At 41.2% G+C, this 18722-nt stretch overlaps 1 protein-coding gene across 1 annotated transcript in view; it reads right to left on the bottom strand.

Annotated features, from left to right (window-relative positions):
* Positions 1–2591, bottom strand: part of LOC132821022 (transcription regulator protein BACH1-like) — an 82456-nt gene extending 79865 nt beyond the window's left edge. The window contains exon 1 of the mRNA XM_060833500.1: positions 2479–2591. The gene's annotated coding sequence lies outside the window, so the exon portion shown is untranslated. The remainder of the gene's footprint in view (positions 1–2478) is intronic.
* Positions 2592–18722: the final 16131 nt, after the last annotated feature.

Here is an 18722-nt window from a genome sequence, read left to right as displayed (position 1 = left end):
CAATTATTCGAATATCGGATTATCTGGAAAGATCGCAAGGTCCCGATGCTGAATAACATAGTTTAGCCAAGCATTCGATTAACCAAATGAAATACTCCCCACCTGTGTCGTTTGGATAATCGAGGTTCCTCTGTAAAGACGTTTATTAATGGATGTGTGATTAAATTCGGTTAGCTACAATTAAACGCCAGCACCAGAAATATTGTTGGTGCAATCAGAGGTCTTTTTAAATCTCAGTGTTTAAATATGCTGTTTAACAACCACTGGTCTTGGCTGTAGCAATGAGGAAATGTAGGAATGATAAGTAAATTTGATCTTCCCAATCTGATTATAACCAAGTTGCAAGAAAATATGTTAATAGCTAAAAGATTCTGAAAATATATAGAATGGAAAAAGAGAGAAAACAAAGATTTCTTATGCTAATGCTAGGAAGATCTAAAGCAATCCAATGGAATTAGAAATATATGCTCGAGGACAAAAGTAGTGTACTAGGAATGAGAAACCCAGTTAAAACAAAAAATATGTTTCAGTTTGATCATTTTAACACATACGTTGAAAATTAGTTAGACAAGCGATGATTTTATAAAAATGACAAATTAGTACAGGAGAGAACGGAGCAGGCAGATTAGGAAAGTAGACAATATGCTGATGAGATATCATTTGAGAGTCACAAGATAAGTCATTCAAGTTGCTGTAGCATGTGAAAGGAGATGACAACAGGCTAAACAAATAAGCAAAGATGAATATGGCAAAATGATGATGCAATTTTGGGGTTTGAGTCTAACTATAACCAGAGTCTGGAAAAAAAGCACCAATTTTCAAAAGGTATTACAACATTATGGATTGAGAGGAATGACTGGACATTGTCTAAATGAAGGTTACAGAAACCTTGCGATAAGTTTAACTTTAAAAATTAATTGCTAAACCAAAGTCAAGTTTGATATCAAACTGGCTTTACTATAACAAAACAAAAACATCTTAGGCTAGAAACATGTTGAAAACTTGGGTTCAAGCTTCTTGCTCAGAATCGAGAAAAACTTGGTTGACTTTTCAAGTTTGCAAACTATTCTGACCTGGGGGTAGAGCAAATAACAAGGAGTAATATTTAGGTCAAAAGATTTAGATCTTTCAGACTAATCAACATTGAAAGTTAAATGCAAATATAATATAAGGTGATTACTGGAATAAGGAATTGAAGAATAGAAGGATGTTTGATAGAATAGTAATATTGCGTATTGATTAGGAATACGATACAAGGCATTGAAAAAGTGGATAAATAAAACTACTTGCAAACATTTAATTGAACTAATCAAATGTTATTTTGTTTATTAATAAAAACTATCTGAAGCAGAGTGTACTCTGACCACCCAAACATGTGCAACAAAGTTCAATCCATAAATTCAGAGTTTAAGCTACAAAAGAGTTGGATTTCTTTTCATTTAAACAATTTTATGAATATTATGTCACAATATTTGCATTGAGATGGCATGAACAAAATGCTTGAACTACTGCCATATTGTCTCCCTCCAAACTGTGGCATGCATCTGAGCTTCTGAAACATTTTAATTCAATATTGTATTGCAGGTCAACTTCCAATTTAAAGAACAGCCAATCTACTTGGTGCATCGAATTCTATTAACATGCTCAATAAGAGACAACTTACTACCAACTGAACTGTAGCGGCCAGAATCATTATTTCAAAAAGCACCAACCATCTCTGCTACAAAGAATCTTCATACAGAGTAAACAAATACTGTTCAGACACAGAGCAACCTTTGCACAAGTCATTTAGGCTACAAACGACTCTTGTACATTTAAATCCCTCATTTTTGAAGATGAATCGTTGATATGTTGTTTTGGTAATTATGCACAAGTACCGTCTGAGATTATTAATGACTGATTGACAGACATTAAAGTCCAAATATGAAAGCTGACAGACAAGTCCGATTGCACCTTACGAGATGGGAATATAGTTTACTGGACAAGCACCTAAAGACAGAAGACGATGCAGATTCCTCCTCTCTCAAGAGATTCAGTGTAGAAGCTCCTGACGAGGAAGTTAACGTAAATTCAGGAAGTTGAACATCATCACAAACTTGATCATCTCCATGTTCCAGCGCACAGAAATCAAAAACAAAACTTCTCCAAGTTTGGGTGGAAAGAAAAAGAGTCAGGCTCCGGGAGGTTTTCGGACCGCGGGGAGGACTGACACATCCCGGGCTCAATGCGAGAGCCCGTCCCCACAGCGTCGCTCACAGGGTCCGGGAGCCGCTGCAAGCGCCGCCGCGGTGCTGTGTGTGTGTGTGTGTGTGTGTGTGCGCGAGACAGAGAGCCGGAGCGGCCCGGCCCGGCCCGGAGCGGCCCATTCCCAAAGCCCCAATCCCTCAGGCACTCACAGCGACGGCCACACCAGGCCAGCCCCCCAGCTCCAGCCCCAACCGAACCCACGCCAACATACCCTAATCTAACCCCTCTCACCTTATACACATACCGCCGGGACAACACTCAAACACTGCGCTCTCTCTCTCTCTACCCGTGACCGAGGTTCCTCGCTCACCGCCGATCAGGATCGGTCCACCCCCCCCTCCTCCTCTCTCTCACACAAGCTCCAACCGCCAACAGCCCGTCCCCCCCCTCACGTGACCACTCCAAACACTCCACGGCGGAGGGGGCCCGCCTCCCTTCTCTCCAAAGTGCCCTCTCATTGGTCGCAAGAACCAGCCGTCAAACCGTGGGCCCGCCCCCTCGGTGTTGACCAGTTGGGTGATGTCATCGTTCACGGTGGGGTGTCAGGAAACTTGGAGAGGTGGGAAGGGGGGAAAGAGTGTGAAGAGGAAGTGGACAGAGAGAATCATACAATCCCTTCAGTGTGGAAGCAGGCCCTCCGGGCCGGCAAGTGCACACCGACCCTCCAAAGGATAACCCACCCAGACCTATACTCCCATAAGTCTACATTGACCCCCTGGTTAATGCATTAACCATCCCTGGACACTGTGGGCCAGTTCACCTGCACATCTTTTGGATTGCGGAAGGAAACCGGACCACCCGCAGTAAACCACCGGGGAGAATGTGCACACTCCACACGGACAGTCGCCCGAGGCTGGGATCGAACCCGGGTCCCTGACACTGTGAGGCAGTAGTGCTCACGGTAGACTGTGGACGGGGAGGGTGAAAAGAGATGTGGGAATGAGAAAGGGATGCAGAGCTGTGGGGGGATGGTGAGAGGTGGTGGAAAGATTGAAGTGAAGTGGGAAAGAGAGAACGTGGAGAAGGAGATGAGAGGAATGATCTTGAGAGAGGAATGGAGAAGTGGGAGGAACAGAGAAAGGGAGGCAGGCAGTGGAGGGGTTGACGAGAGGAAAGAGAGAAAAATGAAGCGAGAGATGGTGAAAAGACAAGAGATGGAGAGACAGAAGAGGGGTGATGAAGCGAGGGGTGGGAGGCGGACAGGATGAAGGGAAGGTGAGTGAATGATAAAAGCACCACAGCTTTACAGCTAATGGAAAAAAGGAATATATCGGAAAGTGTGATCTCTCAGTTTGATAACAAATCTTTCAGTTTGCCACAGAGAGCAATTTGATAACAGTCAACTGATTTGTTTTTATGATAGAAGGGTAAATGGAGAAGGTTTCAGCCATGATTAACTCAAAGTATAAAGTATATTTCTCTCCACAGAAACAGTCAGATCGACTGAGTTTAGTTCATTTTTTTATTTCGGATTTCCAGCATCTGCTGTATTTTGCTTCTGAAGTTTTTGAATGTTACTTGAAAAACAGTGGTCTGGAAATAATTCCCCAGCTCTTCAAATAGTGCATAGGACCTTTTATGAGAGGGCAACGGTGGGCGTCGGTTTTAAAGTTTCATTGGAAAGTCGATATCTGGGATGGTGCAACACCCCTGCAGTACTTCAGTCGAGTGCCAGTCAGGATTTTTGCCAAGTCTGCAGTGAGACGTGAACTCTAACCCCGAGGGGAGAGAGCAACCAACTGAACCCCAACTGATGGAAATTGGCATGATGGAATGGAAGGACGGAATAAGCGAGTGTAATGAGTATTTGGGGAGAACAAACAAGGAGATGTGGAAAGACGATTTGGTTGTGAATGGATCCAGTGTTCTGTTACTCGGCACCCTGTGGGCTTGTTTAATTGGTAGTGGTGTTGGTGGTGGTTGATATTTTTGTTTCTGTCTCACTTAAAAACTGGAGAATTGCAGCAAGGGTAACCGGATGCCACAACCCTGTTATTAATCAAAAGTCAAAAATCTACAGTGTCTGTTAATCAGCCTAGAAAAGGTACGAATATTGCCTGTGGAAGTGAGGTTTTTGTTTGGGACCTGGATGCGCTGGTTATAACAGTAAATAATCGAATCATGCAGATTGCAAGTGACAGTCAGAGGTGTCAGCATTAAGTTGCTGGAGCCGCCTCTCTTTCATACAGATGATGGATATTTCACACATGGAACAATGAAACAAGTGAGGACAAAGCTCGTGTAATTTCACTGAGGGAGTGTACACAGTACAAAGCTACAATTGCTGAAAACGCTATATTCGGGTCCAGAAGCCAGTGAAGCCACTGCCCTGACACTGGGTTTCCTTTCAAAGAACTGAAATGTACTTTGATGTCTGAACATTGGGATCGTTTAACGTCTCGTTTCTCAACTGATTGTTTCAAGCATGTCGTGAAGGTGTATTCTGAAAGGAGCAACAACTGGGCATGCCACTTACGATATGGTACATGCCAGCCAAAAATGCAGGAACTAATTTACAAACCACAGTACTTTTTAAAATTAAACCACAACACCATTGTTTATTAACCCACACACAAAGAACCCCCATAAAACCCTTTGTTATTTGACATACCTTCACTCTGAAATTCACAATGACAGACAGGATCAGGAGACTTAGAATAATAAAGGTATAGCACAGAGGAAGCTAATCAGCCCGTCAAGTCTGTGCCAATACCTTCAAAGAACAAATCAGTTTGTCCCACTCCCCTATTCTTTCCCGGTATCACAATTTTTTTTCAAATATTTAGAATCATAGAGTCATAGAGATGTACAGCACAGAAACAGACCCTTTGGTCCAACCCGTCCATGCCGATCAGATATCCCAACCCAATCTAGTCCCACCTGCCAGCACTCGGCCCATATCCCTTCAAACCCTTTCCATTCATATACCCATCCAGATGCCTTTTAAATGTTGCAATTGTACCAGCCTCCACCACTTCCTCTGGCAGCTCATTCCATACACGTACCACCCTCTGTGTGAAAAAGTTGCCCCTTAGGTCTCTTTTTTATCTTTCCCTTCTCACCCTAAACCTATACCCTCCAGTTCTGGATTCCCCATCTCAGGGAAAAGACAATATCTATTTATCCTAACCATGCTCCTCATGATTTTATAAACCTCTATAAGGTCACTCCTCAGCCTCTGTCACTCCTCAGCCTCTGTCACTCCAGGGAAAACAGCCCTAGCCTATTCAACCTCTCCCTATAGCTCAAATCCTCTAGCCCTGGCAACATCCTTATAAATCTTTTCTGAACTCTTTCAAGTTTCACAAGATCTTTCTGATGGGAAGGAGACCAGAATTGCATGCAATATTCCAAACCAATGTCCTGTACAGCTGCAATGTTACCTCCCAACTCCTGTACTCAATATCTGACCAATAAAGGACTATCCTATCTACCAGTGACTCCACTTTCAAGGAGATATGAGCCTGCACTCCAAGGTCTCTTTGTTCAGCAACACTCTCTTGGACCTTACATTAAGTATATAAGTCCTGCTAAGATTTGCTTTCCCAAAATGCAGCACCTCACCTTTATCTAAATTAACTCCATCTGCCTCTTCTCAGCTTGTTGGCCCATCTGATCAAGATCCCTTTATAATCTGAGGTAACCTTCTTCGCTGTCCACTACATCTCCAATTTTGGTGTCATCTGCAAACTTACTAACTATACCTCTAATGTTCACATCCAAATCATTTGTATAAATGACATAAAGCAGTGGAACCAGTACTGACCCTTGTGGCACTCCCCTGGTCAGAGGCTTCCTGTCTGAAAAATAACCCTCCAACATCACCTTCTGTCTTCTACCTTTGAGCCAGTTTTGTATCTAAATGGCTCGTTCTCCTTGTATTCCGTGAGATCTAACCTTGCTAACCAGTCTCCCAAGGGGAGCCTTGTTGAACACCTTACTGAAGTCTATATGGATCACATCTACCACTCTGCCCTCATCAATTCTCTTTGTTACTTCTTCAATTATTTAATTCTCTTTTGAAACCTGTGTAAGATTGTATATTAGCGTATTAGTTCACTATTTTCCATTTTTTTGCATCGCTGACATCCTGCATCCACTAGGAGCTGGGTGCAAGGGACAACATTGCATGTGGTCAAAGCATTCATCTTTATCCTTGTGCAATGTGCTCCTGGATGCAGGATGATGGATAGCAGAATGAAGCAACAGGGTTGCATAAAAGGAAGATTTTACTGTGTGCATTCACAGGTAATTAAGATCTAATGAAATATTTGCATATAAGAATGTATCTCTTTGGACCTTGCTTGGGTTCTCTGGGTTTTGTTCTTATTCTACATCACCTAGTTAGCAGCCTCACCCTCATCCGCATTGTTGGAATAGGTTTTGTGGTCCACTATGTTACCATTTTTTAATGCCCTCCACTCTGACAATCCAGGTTGTGCAGTGCACAACAGACCACCATGATTTGCTAGATCCTTCCTAGGTCATCTATCGGTGATCTACCAGAACAATCAAGATCCCTCATCACATCCTCAGGGAAACAAAGGTTTATTTGATGGCACCTCAACTTTCACGGCAGATGTTGGATAACTCCGCTACGTAGGCGAAAGTGAGTACTGCAGATGCTGGAGATTAGAGTCAAAAGTGTAGTGCTGGAAAAGCATAGCAGGTCAGGCAGCCTCTGAGGAGCAGGAAAATTGACATTTTGGGCAATAGCCCTTCATCAGCCCATTCTTGGCTTTTGCCCAATACATTGATTTTTCTGGTCCTCGGATGCTGCCTGACCTACTGTGCTTTTCCAGCACCACACTCTTAACTCCACTACATTCCCATTGGTTCCCCACAGGTAGGAATAACTATGTCTTTAGTAGGTAGCCTTTTTCTCCAAGTTTCCACCCTTGGAAGAAAAGGGGGAGCAGAGCTGAGGCAACAAGTGCAAGTAAGTGTGTGTGGTGGTTGCTTTCAGTGATTTTTAAAATTTGTCCATGAGGTGTAAGCATCACTGATCAGTCAATGTTTATTGCCTGTTCTTAATTGTCCCAGAGACAATGCTGATGCGTAGCCTTCTTGAACTACTGCAGTCCATAGGCCACAGTGCTGTTAGAAAGGGAGTTCAATGATTTTGACCCAATATATTTCCAAGTCAGGTGGCTTGAAGGGAAACTTGCAAGAAGAGATGATATTCCCACATTTCTGCTGCCCTTGTCCTTCAGGGTGGAAATGTGTTTGTGGTTTGCTGTCTAAGGAGTTTTGGTAAATGTCTACATTGCATCCTGTAGATACATAGTATACACAGCTGTTACTGAGTGGATGAGTGTACTACTGGAGGAGTGGATGTTTGTGGATGTGGTACCAATCAAACAATCTGCTTTGTCCTGGATGGTGTCAAGTTTCTTGAGTGTTATAGGAACTACACCCATCCAGACATGTGGGGAATATTCCATCACACTCCTGATTTGCGGATAGTGCACATGATTGGAGAGCTAAAGTATGAGTTACTCATTGCAGAATTCTGAGCCTCTGACCTGTTGCTATAGCCACAGTATTTGTATGATTAATTCAGTTCAGCTCTTGATCAATGGTAGCCCCCAGGGTGTTGATAGCTGGAGATACAGCAATGATAGTACATTTGAATTTTAAGCACAGTGGTTAGATTCTCTATTATTGGACTTGGTCATTTCTTGCTATCCTGTGTGGAGCAAATGTTTTTTATCACTTTTCAGCCAAGCATGGATATTGTCCAGGTATTGCTGCACTTAAACATGAACGGCTTTGGTATCTAAGATGCTCAACATAATGCAACTATCAGTAAGCAACCCCACTTCGACCTCATAATGAAAGGAAACTCATTAATGAAGGTCAGGCACCATCTGAGGAGCAGGAGTATTGACGTTTTGGATATAACCCTTCATCATCCAGAATGCTGCCTGACCTCTGTGTTTTTCCAGCACAACACACCTTCAAAGAACACAACCCTTTCCTTTGTGTTAGGTATTACTTCAACCAGCAAAAAGTTTTCTCTCAGATTCCAGTTGGCTTAGTTAAGGGCTCCTTGATGCTATATTCAGTCTGATGTGGCTTCAACATCAAGGACATTCATCTGGTCTTCAGCTCTTCTGTCTATGTTTGGACTAAGGTTGTAATGAAGTCAGAAGCTGAGTGACTCTGGAAGAATTCAAACTGAGTGGCAGTGGGCAAGTTATTCCTTTGGAAGTGCCATTGATAGCACTGATAGTGATCCTTCTATCACTTTGTTATGATCAAGAGTAGACTGATAGGATGGTCATTGGATGGGTTAGACTTGTCCTGCATTTTGTGTGCAGGATGTACCTGGGAAGCTTTTTGCATTGTTGGGTAGATGTCTATGTTCGAACTGTACTGGAATAGCTTGGCTCAGGATATTAGGAGACAGTGAGATCTGTAGATGCTGGAGATCAGAGTTGAGAGTGTGTTGCTGGAAAAGCGCAGCAGACGAGACAGCATCCGAGGAGCAGGAAAATCGATGTGATGAATCCTGATGAAGCACTCCGGCTTTTCCAGCAACACACTCTTGGCTCCAGGATATTGCCCGTTCTAGACCAGAAGTTTCCAATGCAATTGCTAGAATGTTATCAATGCTTGTGCAGTATCCAATGCTTTGAGCCATGTCCTCATATCTCGTAGAGTGAATTGAATTGTTTGTAGACTAGCATCAGTAATGCTGGGGAATGCTGAAGGAGGCTGAGATAAATCATTGCCTCAGCAATCTGAAAATGGGTGTAAATATTTCAGTCTTGTCTCTTGAGAGTTTTAATTGAAATCTCCAGACCAGAAGTGTTTAGACCTGAATTTGTTATTTTGATGCAAAGAAAGTTTAAGTTCAGATGAAAAAAAAAGCTACTGAACTCTCAAGAATGGAAATTGAAATAAACAGTTAAGTCAAACCTATAAATGTGACAGAGAAGTGCACTCTCCATAGTGCAGGAGTGTAATGGTGTTCAGATAAATGAAGTTATATTTTGCCATGCTCCAAAATCTTTCAAATTGTGTTACATGAGATAGGCATATTTCTAATCAGTAAGGGAATCAAGAATTATGGGATGTGACAGTATAGTGGAGCTGAGAATTAACAGAGCAGCCATGATCTCACTAAGTCATGGACCAGACTCAATAGCTAAATACTCCAACATCTTATGGTCTGATATAAATAGTTTGGTTTGTTCTATTTACCTTAATTTTATTTATGTAATAAACTGCTATTTTATCATCGAAACCAAATTTGAAGCACTGTATGCTTATATGAAAGTGGAAGATCACCTCATTAAATAAAAACTAAAATAGATGATTTATCAAATCAGATTTCAGTCTAGAATCTAACTAGTCCAATAATACATTAGCCGGCATATTAACAGAAGGAGACGGCTTTGGACAAAGACAGAAGTTTAGTCTCTTGGAAAATGGAGTCGAAGCTGTAGGCCAGCTGTGATCATATTGAATGGTGGAGCAGGGTCAATGTGCTATACAATCAACACCTATTCCTAGTTTCTGTGTTACTCTCATGTGTTCCTTTGGGCTCACTTGTGGCACAATGGTGGTGTCCCTACCCCTGGACCAAGAGACCCGGGTTTAAGTCTTACCTGCTCCAGAGGTGTGGAATAACATTGCTGAATAGATTTATTAGAAAAATAATTTTTTTAAAAATGTATTTCTCTGTGAATAAGAGGCTGTTAATATGTCTCTCTGCAACTTTCTTGTGTGGTCGCCTGGAAATGCTGATTTCCCAGTGTTTGTGGCTGGACTTACCTCTCTGGAGCAATGCTCCAAAGTCTGATTGAAGGAGACCCAAACAGTTGCTACTTTGTGTGCAAAGCCTTTTGTGCTGAATACTTTCCCCTTCCATTCGCCTGTTTCTTTCACTTAACGGCCATTTCTCAGTGGCAGAATGACAGCATGCCCCCTTAACTCCTTCTTCACTTGCTGATTCATTTTCATTCCAACACCACACTGTCACAGCAGCTCCTTGAGACAGCCAATGCTGAATTTTTCCTTGCTTGCTGCCTCTTTGTACTAGCCAAAATTCTGAAGACTCATAGTTCCTGTAGGATATTGGTGATGTCTTAAAATACTGCATAAAGTTGCTGTCAGTTGGCTAGTTATCTGCCTTAATTGCCTTGCTAACCCATCAATGTGTGAAATCTGGCCTTCAGATTGGGCTTCCTTTGGTAAAACGTGGAATCGTGGTGATATTGGATTTCGGGTCCATCAACCAGCCATCTGTCACCTTTGTACCATTCCAAAAGGCTCCATAAAATTCAGGCTGTCCTATCAGGGAGCTCATGTCCTCAATGAGACTGCAATTTCAGATGATTATTTTCAGACCAAAAGTTATTACAGAACTACCTCTCAGTCACAATATGAAACAAAAATACTTTTTCCAGTTACCAAGGAAGCTAACAATAGCATTGTCTGAACCTCCTGGTTCTTTCTTGCCTAAATCTAAGTTGCATCTTGTGTTTTGGAGGGTTTTTCGCAATGGAATTTAGCACTCACCTGTGTCTCACCAAACTTGTCTCATTAACTAAATATCTCTATGGCAACCCTCTCACCTGATTCTAACCCCATCTTATCATATGCCAAAAACCTCACCACTGCCGGGATATCCCAGATTGATCAACACACCAGACACCAGTGACATCTTTAAAAAGGTCATTGTGCACCAAGACAAGCACTGCCAGTCCAGAGCTGCCCTACATAGTTCCTGACATTCACCCCAGAAATAGCAGCTTAAGGAAATTTGGCCTTGAGGGCAGGGGCCTAGAGGTTGTGCTGGACAGGATGGTGAACAGCCCAAGATGCAGCCTGATTCAGTCCATGAGCTGGGTGCATGCCCCTGACTGCACAGTATACTTGCAGTGAATCACAATGATAGTTGGCAAGGTGCAACATTAGAGTGCAGAAACTGTAGGCGCCCTGGAGATGAGGCATGAGGGTTTTCAGAGGCTGGCATACATCAGATGCCAATTCGAGGTATGTGGAGTGCACATGGCCAGTGCCCTTGGGACATACCTGAGATTTTGGTGCTTGGTGTTCAACACTGAAGGCAGCTGGAGCATGCAGCAAGCTGAAGTCAAGATTTTTTCTTTCATGTCAAGAACTCTCAGTCAAAAGTTGGTGGGTGCATTTGATAATATAGCAAGCTGAATATCAATGAGGAAAGATTGGCTATTAATAAGGTCCTTAACAAACAATAATCTCCTGAATAGGAAACTCTCTGATGCCCAATGAGAAACTTACCTCCTACCCAGCAGATGCAGAAAAGGTGCAATGAGTTGACCCAATGTCAAGGTCGTGCTAAATTTCTCACATGGTTCTGTCACAATTCTCAACACATCACGCATTAATAATAAATCTTAAATGAGATCTATGAATTGCATTTTGTAACAAATAGAATTTATCATCATCAAAATGATAAAACTGATAAATTGATAAATCAAAATAGTTTGTCATCAAAACAGAACTCATTCAATAAAGAAGTAACAATTGATTAACATACATGGTCAGTGATATAGAAGCATAAAGGCTTACATCTGTAAACATCCACAAAACGCACATATGAAGAGAGAAAGGAAACATTTCCAACTAAAGATTGGCTTTCTCAAAGAAAGAACATATGAACAAGAAAGAAGAGAAGCCCTTTCAACCTCCTCTGCTATTCAGTAAAATTATCGCTGATCTGATTTTAAACTCAACTCTATATTCCTGCATAGCCCTAATAATCTTGCAGGCCCTTTTAAGCAATATGAACAAAAACAAACACACAAATTGCTGGAAAACTCATGAGGTCTGGCAGCCTCTGTGGAGAGAAATCAGAGTTAACATTTCGGTCCAATGACCCTTCTACAGAACTGGATCGGAAACGTTAACTCTCCATAGATGCTGCCAGACCTGCTGAGCTTTTCCAACAATTTCTGTTTTTTATTTTTGTCTCTGATTTCTAGCATTACAGTTCTTTCAGTTTTTTGGTAATCAATATAACTCTTCTTCTATGTGATGCTACCTGATGTGTTCATATCGCACTTAAAATGTTAGCTCTGTTTCTCTCTCCAGGTGTTGCCAGGCCTGTAGTGAAATGTGAACACTTTGGCCTGTGGGTTATTCCTGAAGGCAACATGATAGACACATAGACACAGACTGTGACTATTCAGCTAATTGTGTCCACACAGTCAACAAAACTCAAATCCCATTTCTAGCTGTTGAGCCATACACCAGGACACTGTGGCAATGCAAGTGAATACCTAACTGCTGCTTCAATATTACAAAGGTTTCTGATTCAACCATGCTTTCAGGAAGTAAGTTCCAGTCTTCCACAACACTCTGTGTGAAAAACAATTCTCCACAAATCTCCCATTAGCTTTCTATCTCTTACTTAAAGTCAATGTTCCATGGTTATTGGTCCCATTACTAATGGACCAAAGTGAAACTTTATATCCCTCAGTCTTATACATCTCTCAACCTTCATTGCTCAAAATATAAAGCCAGTATCTTTTTAGTTTTCTGTATTTTTGATCATGGACAGAAATGGGAAAAGGATTTTTCTTAAAAAAAACAAGGATGTGGAAGGGATTATTGAAATGTTATAAAGCAAATGACTAGCACTTACTTTACGTGCTATTTACACTGCTTCTTATTCAAGCATTGGGGGATGTTTAGTTGCAGATGAACTGCCACCATGCAGTGTACTAAATGAGATTCAGCAAGCAACAAGTAGTTGATCGGTCTGTGGAATGATGAACAGTTGTCGATGACACAGACCTTCTGCCTGCCAATGACTATGTGATTGATTCCCAGGTAGCTGATCAGATTCTAGATGGAAACAAAATGGCAAGAAGCCTTTGGATCAACATCCCCTTTAGGCTGCATAGCTGCACATACATGCAACTGCTCCAAGGTGCCATGCACAGTGACAGGCTTTGACCACTGTCAACCACTGTACTGACTTTCAATTCTAGAAGCTGCTGACACGCATGAGCCTCAGAGCTCCACACAACTAGAAAGAAGATTAAAGGAAACTCTGCTTCAGACCTCCAAAAGGGTAGGTGATGTCTTTTTTCTGCTGTGAGAAACACATATAGCCTGAAAAAAGCCCATTTATTTTGCCTCATCAGTTGCTGTGAGCTACACTTTTAAACCAATAACTCCAAGATTTTATAAGTTGCAAATCAGTTTCTTTGTGCTTTCTGCAAGCCAGTGAAAGTGCCTGGAGAAGAGGCATCGAAAAGCAACAATTGCAGGCAAGTCAAAAAGGTGATCTCAGCTAGCCCTGTGGACAAGGATCATTGAATGGCCTTTGTTTTTTTGCTCCACCCGTAACACCAACTTTTTTGTGTCTGTCTACATGTGTGTAGACGTTGTTTTATAAGTGGGCTAAAATTTTAATCATGTCAACAATTCATAATTGCATACTCGTAGGTAGAATGTCTATATTCATAATTTGTAGTCATTGGTGTTAAGTACAGAAACCTGATCCATCATTCCATGACTCTAAAAGTCAAGTAATTGGGGAATCTTATGTACTTTGATAAAATCTTCATCTTATGTGGCCACTTTGGGAATAGTGGTTCTTGATTTTCGGAGCATTAACCCAGAGAAGCATGACAGAAAGAAAGCAATGCTGAAAATGTGTTGCTGGTTAAAGCGCAGCAGGTCAGGCAGCATCCAAGGAACAGGATGTTTCGGGTATAAGCCCTTCATCAGGAATTCTTTTTACTATACAGAAAGAAAGCAATCTCAATCTTATCTGGTAATTTGAACCCTTAAGCCCAGGAGGCACCCTGGCAAATTTCTTCTGCACCCTCTGGAGTGTAACCACATCCTTCCCAAAATTGGTGGCCGGAAATATACATAATATTTCAGCTGTGGCCTAACCAGTGTTTTATACAGTCCCAGTATACCTTCTTGCTCTAGTATTCTATGCCTTAGATATCGCATAGAATGTTCCAGAGTCTGTTGCTTTGCTGTTCCGGCATATTTAGTCAAGTCAGTAATCATTTACAGTTTCCTTTCAAGTTGTGCAGAGACAGTACGCTCTGTAAATACAATCTTCAGATATCTATCAATTACTCTTTTAAAAGAACAAATAGGCTTTATCCTGAACTCAACAAGAGTGTTTTCTTGGTGCAATTTATTCTAAGCAAAGTTTTCCTACAACTCAGCTTATTATTAGCAAGGTTTCTTCTAACTGAACCAGTGAAACAAGAACCTCTCTAAGCTAGCCAATATTCAAAACAGCCCAATTCGGGTCTACAACAAAGCAGTCTTATCATTTACAAGAAACTTAGTTTAAAAAATCTCAAATATCCACAGTGAATTTTCAATGATCTCTTTTAAAGAAACCACTCCAGCTATTTCTACCATCCCTGAATTCCTCCATTATCAACAACTTGGCCAGAAACTCAACTGGACTGATCACATTCACACAGTAGCTGTCAAAGCAGGTCAGAAGCTAGGAATACTGCAGCAAGTGACTCAACTCTTGACTGCCAAAGACAAAGCCTGTCTGTCATCTATAAGGCACAGGTCAGGATCGTGATGAAATACTCTCCACTTGCCTGGATGGGTGCAGCTCCAACAACACTCAAGACACTTGACACCATCCAGGACAAATTAGCTTGCTTGATTGGCACCACATGCACAAACATCCACTCTCTCCACCATTGATGTTCAGGAGCAGCAGTGTTTACAACCTACAAGAAGTACTGTGGAAATTTACCAAAGATCCTTAGACAGAACCTTCCAAGCCCACAACCACATCCATTTCAAAGGAAAAGGCAGCAGATACATCACCAAGTTCCCCTCCAAGCTATTCACCATCCTGACTTGGAAATAAATCACTGTTCCTTCACTGTTGCTGGGACAAAATCCTGGATTCCCTCCCTAAGGGTATTGTGAATCAACCTGCAGCATATGGACTGCAGCAGTTCAAGAAGGCAACTTTTTCCAAGGGCAGCTAGAGACAAATAAATGCTGGCCAGCCAGCCATGCCCACAATCCATGAGTGAATAATTAACGTTCTCCAAGGAATATTAAATAGACAACATTTTCTATTGACTTCTATCCTTGGAAAATTGAAACACATTTTAAATGTGTTTCATTGTAAAATATTGGCAAAACTCATTTTTAAAAAATATTAAGTAATTTGCCCTTTGCATGTAAAATATACAAATATTTATATTGCCTACTTAGTACATAGACAATTCAACAAGGTTATATTCTTGACAGAGCTTTGGCAATTAATTTTATCCCTAACATGAGAACAATGTTTAAAAGACATGTTTGTAATAACAAACACCATAAAAATAATTTGACATCTCGGTTGTTGAAGTTTTCAGTAAATTCTAGGGTTTGTGATTAGTATATATCAACATCTGTCCATAGCCATAATAGACATATACTTCAACATGTTCAAGATGCAGTATTAATACCAGAGTTTCTTTTTCTACTATAGAGTATTTCTTCATAATTATTTTCCAAGAAAAGTAACTGGTGGCTGCTATATGCCCAACCTCTCTTCTTGTAATAAAACCATACACATTCTCAAAACCCTAGTATCAAATGCTATGTTGGAGGACTTCATGAAATTTAGTGTAGCTAATATGGATTGATTGACTGAAATGACTTTCAACTTTTCACAAGTTGCCTGGCATAACCCTGACCACCCAGTACCCTGGCTTACATCTGGAGCAAATCCTTCAGTGGAGCAGCTCTAGTGCTGGAATTTTATACCAAATGACTTAAAGCGCTGCTTCCATTACCCTGTGAGGAAGAGAATTTCAAAGAAGATCCTCTGTGAGGAAACAAGATCTCCTTAGCCTTGTCTGAAGTTGGACCTCACCCTTTATAAGGATTTCACTTTTACTACTGACCATCATCCACATTATTTATTGTACTTATCTTAATATTTAGATAACCAGTACACTTTATATCAAGCACAATAAATGGAAGGGTTGTGAAGAACCCAAAACTTCAGAAGGATTTAAGTGACCCTTGATTTCTGAGCAGAGTTGACTTGTGGCTCCAAATTTGGCTGAAGGAAATAAAAATTTCTTTGTATTGGATTCTGCTGCAGCACAACTTTGAGTCAAGGGTTCCAGTAATTACAATGGCCCACAAACTTCCCACTGAAAATTCCAAAGCCCATTACCAGGATATAGCTATGAGTGGATGCATATAATGTCTTCATTAAAATAAAGACCTGTTTAACACCTTCTTAGGCCTCAGGGGTATCAAAACTTTTCACATAATTTACCTTAAAAATATAATTTTGTTGATCAGGCAGACATACCAAATAAGTTGCATGCAAGAAGATCCCAGAAATAGCAATGAACTAAATAGCTTTTGAATCTGTTTTTTGTAATTTGTTTTTAGGGAAGTAAATTGGTCCACTCTTCGAATAGTGCAATGGATCTTGACTGCCTACTCAGATAGGCAGACAAGACTTTGGTTCAATGTCTCTTCTAAAGGTCAAGAAATTAAACTGTGATCCTACCTTACTGTTCAATTAACAGGTTACAAAAGTGCCCAATTTTACAAATTGAAACCTGGCTAGTTTGTACTGGATATGAGGTGGAAACGTTCCCATTTGTTCTAGCACCAGTGTTAACAGCTGAACTTTCTGACACAAAGCCATGTTGTTGATTATTTTTTGGGCCAGTGATAGGATATTTTTTCATGAAAATATTGCTGTTAAGACTTGCCCATCGTGTGAACAATAACAAATCTCTGTGCCTGCTAGCTCGAATTGCAATTCAAACATTCTTCGTCATGGTACACTTTTAATAGCACTGACAGTAAAGAAAGTGCAAATTTAAATATTCTTCCCAGTTAACAAATATAAATGTATACATGAGTGGCAATTGTCTAACCAAACACTTTTTAACCAAGTATCAAATAGTCCAAAAGTATCAAAAATGCCTTCACTGTCAATTCCCCTTAAAAAAGTTTTTTGATAGTTCCTCCTAAATTTTGTGATCAGCTGAAAGTTTAGTCAGAATGTTGCTTGGTCTGCTGACCATGCAATTATTTCTGGTATTAGTCACTTTTTACGATATGAATGAACTCCTTTACTGAGTCTGAAGTCAGAAATCAGGATTTAAAGGCTTGCAGCTTAAAGGGCAGACATGGTTTGGATATTGACCAGCTTCTTCAGAGAAATGAGGAAGGGAGGTTCATATACTTGGCCAGGTAGAGCACAATATGGGGGGGCGGGGGGGGTGGGGGGGTGGGGGGTGGGGGGGGGGGCGCGGGTGGTGAGTTAGAAAGGCGCAGGATAATTTCTTTCTGCCTGCAATTTCAGTTGGAGGCACCGAGAACAACACCAAATGATATAGTTAGATCATGATGAAATTGAGAATTTGATTGTCATATATCCATAGGTCTGAGTGGAAAACTGACTATAAGTTTGATGATAGGCCGAAGCCAGGTGGAGAATCAATTTATTATTACTAATTGGCCTTTTTTTTCTCCATCCCTCAAATGAAGTATACACTGCTTCTCTATATATTTGGACTCTCCCCTTCTTTCCAAAAAGTTGACTGCCCCAGAACACTCCTTTACTTGGGACCAGGCAACAACCCCTGACACAAAATCAGAAACTGCTGGAGAAACTCATCAGGTCTGGCAGCATCTGAGGAGAGAAAGCAGAGTTAATGCTTCAGGTCCAGTGAACATTCTTCAGAACTAGATAATAGCTAGGAAAAGGTGGGATATGTGCTGAAGACAGGATGGGGGTGAGACACAGTAAACAATAGATGGAAACAGAGCCGAGATGGAAAGAAAGATAGGCAAATGAAGATAGATAATAGTAAGCCAGAGAGACAAAAAAACTGATATTGGGCACCATAAGTGGATAAGAGTGGGTTGGCTGTGATGAAAGCAGCCCATATAATGACAAGACCTGGAGTGTGGGTGTAGGAAAAGGACAAGAGGTTGCTGACGCTCTAAAATTATTATTCGATTTTGAGTCCTGAAAGCTGCAGGGTGCCCAAGTGAAAAATGAGGTGTTGTTTTTCCAGCGTGTGCTGAGCTTCACTGGAGCACTGCAGCAGACCCATGACAGAGAGGCTGCCCAGGGAACACAATGGGGTATTGAAGTGACGTAGGTGTTCTGCCAATTGGCCACACGGTCTGCATTTCGTCTCCTCTGTGTAGACGAGACCACACTGTGAGCAGTGAACACCATAGACTAGATTAAGTAAAGTGCACGTAAATCACTGCTTCCCCTCAAAGGTTTGTCTGGAGCCTTTGATAGTGAGAAGGGAGGAAATAAATGGGTAGGTATTCCACATTCTGCGATTTGATTTTATTAACATCTCTGACAGCACTGATTTTGAGGGATGGGTAACTGTTTTCTGAGATTTCCTGGGCAATTTTGATATTTGGAAGTGGCCAAGGGCTTGTTAATGAGTCCCAGATATTAATGGAAGCTGGACTTCCTGCTG

The sequence above is a fragment of the Hemiscyllium ocellatum genome, chromosome 12, assembly GCF_020745735.1.
Source record: "Hemiscyllium ocellatum isolate sHemOce1 chromosome 12, sHemOce1.pat.X.cur, whole genome shotgun sequence".
Classification (NCBI taxonomy): Eukaryota; Metazoa; Chordata; class Chondrichthyes; order Orectolobiformes; family Hemiscylliidae; genus Hemiscyllium; species Hemiscyllium ocellatum.
Note: the sequence above shows the minus strand (reverse complement) of the source record. Positions and strands in the feature narration are given on the sequence as shown.